This window comes from Hetaerina americana, unplaced genomic scaffold, assembly GCF_022747635.1.
Source record: "Hetaerina americana unplaced genomic scaffold, ioHetAmer1.1.p SCAF_88, whole genome shotgun sequence".
Lineage (NCBI taxonomy): Eukaryota > Metazoa > Arthropoda > Insecta > Odonata > Calopterygidae > Hetaerina > Hetaerina americana.
This window is the reverse complement of record NW_027287516.1, coordinates 774,433-779,133: the sequence shown is the minus strand read 5'-3', so window position 1 is coordinate 779,133 and position 4,701 is coordinate 774,433.

The following is a 4,701-nucleotide window of genomic DNA, read 5'->3' as shown; positions in this document are numbered from 1 at the left end:
CCAGTAGATTATCTATAGTTTTCCTGCCGTTTTAGGTAGGTTTTGGTATGATACAAATTTAATGCCCCCATATAAATATTTATTAGATTTGCTAATAATACATAACCCGAGATCGATACAAATTTAACGCCCCTATTTAATAATTATTAGTTTTCCTAACATGACACACCCCGACATCCCACACAACGCTTGGCCATTCTTCAATTCCGCAAACTTCCTTCTTCTCTTCTTTCTGCCAAACAACCCTATCCTTTTGCTACCCCTACCTCCTTTGTCTAACTTGCTCCCCTCTGTCACAGCATCAATATCAACATCCCGTCAGTCACATTAAAATTTTTGGCATCCAATTTTCCTGCCTCCTTTAGATTTCTCCCAGCAATCCCCTCCCCTTCCCTCACTATGCCTAGGTTTCTCTTCGTTTGGTTTCCATTCCGTCCAATTCACGTTTTCCATCCTTGTTCACATGACCCACATATCCAAAGCCTCCATTTTACGATTATCATCTGGCTCAGAACGAAAATGTTTCCACATCGTACAAAATCTTGCTCCGTATCAAACCTTCATTTTTAATATCAAATGAATCAGAAAAAATGTTGCGGTCTGAGCTTTAGAGATAGATCTACGAGTGACCAAAAAATTCAATTCATTTTTGAGACACCACCTTTGATCGGGAGTTCCCTCGCACAATTCCACCGTTTCAAGGAAAAAAACGCGCAGGAAATGCTGTTCCTGCAAGGCGTGAGGAACAGTGGTGGGAGCGTGAATTGGGTCGAATGCCAAGGCTTTCAGTTGTAAGAACGTTTCAGACTGTGAGTCCTGGCCTGACAAAAATACAAGACCGTATATCACACAAGCTGGCGATGGGAACACACACACAAAAAAGAAGTAATGTTGCGGATATAAGAATCCTGATATGCTTCCAGATAGGTCATTTTTTTACTACAATTCCCATTCACTGGTCTTAGATAATCGAAAATGGAATTCTTTGTGTATTCTTATAATCCAGATGTAATCTAATTGATTTTTTCCAGCTCATTATATCAACATGGCTACCCTGCAATCCAATGCTGGGATATAGAGCAGGAGGTGAATCAACTCCAAGCTTGCAACATCAAAAATTAAGTATTTCTTTATAGTTTTAACTACAGTAAAGATGTTAAAAAGAATTCGAGGTAAATGCAAGAGAGCCATACCATGAAAGATTACAAATGAAAAATTCAGTCATTTTGTTACGAGTAAAGTGATTTGTGCCAATTGGCATTTTGAACATGTCATCGTGAGCAATTGAAAAAATATTCATAAATATTGGTAAAATATAGCGAGTATCTTCTTAAAGATGATCAATGTAGCAACAGGAAGGAAAACGTTTTTTTCTGCAATCGTTTTAATTAATAAAGCCTCCAAAACATCGGTCCTTGAGACAAAAGAATTAATTTATATTAGAGGAAAGATATTTTATGGAGAAGAATGAACCGAAATAAAATAATTAAGTAGTCATTGGCAGCGGATGTGAAAATATCGTTGGGAGCAATGCGAAGAGTCAAAAGTGACTAGATGCTGAGATGGTTACACCTACATCTAAATAATACCCCGTAAGCCGTGGCAATGGCGTGTGGCAGAGGGTGTTAGGTCATCACCCGTAAAGGAGAACAAATCAGCATGCAAAATCAACATATTTATGCAAACCAACACCCTCAGTGGCATATACATTTATGCAAAACCATTTTTTAACCTCCACGCATGCAGAGAAATAAAACTATCAACTAACATACACATGCACCTAAGAATGTAGTAAAATGTATCCAATAACGTGCAAATTCTAATTGAAAAGTAGGAAGGGAAAAATTCCGGAGTAGTCCGCGGTTAGGGTGCTAAAAGCTTCTGAGGGCCCGAGTTCGAATCTCTGAGGTGGTGAATTTTATCTATAGTTATATCTCGATATCCCTACTTGGGGTGACCTTTGTTGGGCACTGTAATTGAATACGCCATATGTCGCATAGGACATTAAATAGGAGACTGTTCGTCATTTAAATATGTTATTACCGGCGCTGTGTTTCTCTAAACCATTTCCTGAACATCCAACCGTTATCTATTCGCCCAATAAGCCCTAATGGTGGAAATGACCTTAATATAATCGGTTGCCTGATTTCTCTACTACCCCTACCCTGATCACTATTACTACAGAAAAAGTGGGGGTAGGTTCATAATGCAAGGTCTATGGAATTCTTTGATGATATGGAATTCTTTGATGACTCAAAGAGGGACGATTCATCCGCGAGGTAGAGGGTGAGAAATGATAGAGTTCATGGACGACGTTTTATGACTTATTTCATTTGATAATTAGTGATGCATTATGGGTATATATATATATATATATATATATATATATATGAACCATGAACACAGTAATCAACCCGAAGGTCGGTTTAGTAGGTGATGGTAGAGTTCACCCAGTACTAAGCCCGACGGCGTGTGAAATTCACACATCAGGGTTAGGGGGGCCAGTTCCTTTCCCTGTGCCGGTTATGGTTTCCCAGGATGACCTGGTACCCAAAAAATCACTTTAGCTTGGGTGGAGCTGCAGGTGCCCAGGGTGACTTGCCCGGGAATCGAACCCGGGATCCTCCGGTCAGCAGTCCAATGCTCTACCCACTGGACTCCCGCGACCCACACACATATGTATGCGTATGTGTGCATATATATATATATATATATATATGCACACATACGCACGCATTTGTTTGTAGCTTCGTGGAATAAATTTGACGCGTTGAAACGAATCCCGCCTGTTTAATTAGTATGACTAGAGCACTTTAATACCGAGGATCCTTCAGGTTTACAGACAAATTATTTTTATTTTTATCTTAGACCAGTACCCTTACTAATATCCCATTCACTATAAATCTGGGTAAAAATGAATCTTAAGACCGTGTTCAATTCAGCTAACAATAGAATAGGTATATATTAACAGCGTCAGAGCTATGACAAATTGAATTTTACAATTTTTTTAACGCATGGCTATCCCATTAACCTGGCGAAATTCTGGACTGCAATCGTATTTAACTCGGCAAAAGCTAGGACTACCTCCGGCGGGATACTGCATCGTGCAGACAGTACCGAAAATAGACGTTACCTCAACCATTCCACGGAAGTCGGTCCCAGAAGAGTGCAGTTGACTCGGATTCGCCCACGATGGAAACAGAAATAAACTTCACATGGCGCGACATTACGATGTGGAGAGTGAACACTGTTATGCATGTCATCCTTAGAGCCAACAGAAATACACATCACCGCGGGGCAGTAGTGTTACTTACGAGTATTTCTAGTTCAAATTCGAAAATATACAAGTATAACTCGTAGATTTTCACTGCAGACGAAATACCGTACGCAGGTGGAACATTCGTTTCGCAAGGCCAAATATCCCTTCGGTCAACTCGCTCAAACTTTTCAAATGAGGTTTTCTGAGATAAATCATTTTCTTAAGCTAATAACGAGAACATTTTACTGTCAACCTTTAGGCAGAACTGCAGAGGTAGAACGTTTCCTTAAATTTCTGTAGAACCACGTTTATTTTTCCGGGTAGGGAGTAACCGGCTCTAATTGATTAAACTTGAGTAAGCACCGAAATTAAAACAAAGAAATATAGGAGCAAAAGTGTTATATCTTTTCGACCCGTATCTAATTTTTACCCTGCAGGCCTCAAAGAGGACGTGTAGCACGGGGTTTCAAGATCTCTGGCCGTTTTTCGTCACCACTATCAATATATTGAATTCTAAATGAAGCATATTTCTTTGAATCATTGGCATCCTTAATTAAAAATTCGATCTGTCGCTCCCAATAATGTCACGCCCACGGGGTGCGAACTCCAGAGTCATTTTGCTGTTATTACACGTAGTTTCCTTCGTTAAATAAAGTGGAATCATTAATTACTTTTCACTCTGTATATTTGTGACCTTAGCGGCCACAGTTACACCTACATAATACACCACAGGTCGCCGCAAGGGCGTGTGGCGGGAGGTGTTAGGTCACCACACTTAATTAAGAATAAAACCCATGAAAAACTAACAAATTCACGCCAACCTACTCACACAAAGTCGTATGTTTCATGCAAAAACCTTTATAACTCGCATAAATGCAAATACATATGCCGTCAACTTACATACACCTACAAATATACTTTATGTCTACGTCACTGTTTGATCTTGTCCTGACTTGTAAACTAAATGTCTATTATATTTCTATATTTTTGACTTCGGTTTCTTACTACTATGATTCCCGAATGCCTGGGGAAAGACTGAGTATTTGTATCCATCTGTACTGGAATCTATCTCCCTTATTCTTACTTTGTGGTCTGATCTACCTAAGTAGTGTGGGGCCATTATAATTCCTTTAGTGTCATCGTTAAACTCGTTTGTTCTGAACCTTTCTAAAAGTCCAAGTGTCGTTTTTTCTCTTCGTATTTCCAGTGGCTCCCAGCCTAAATCCCCTAAGAGACCTGTCACACTTGTGTTCTTATCATAGCAATTTTTTACGAATCTTGCAGATATTTTTCTGGACTTTATCTAATTCTTTTTGCCAATTTTTCTCCCAAGGATCCCAAATACTTGCGGCATATTGCAAATGAGGTTTAACTAGAGTAAAATAACACCTCGCTTTTCACTTCCTCATCACATTTCCCTACCAGGGGTTTCATGAATGCGA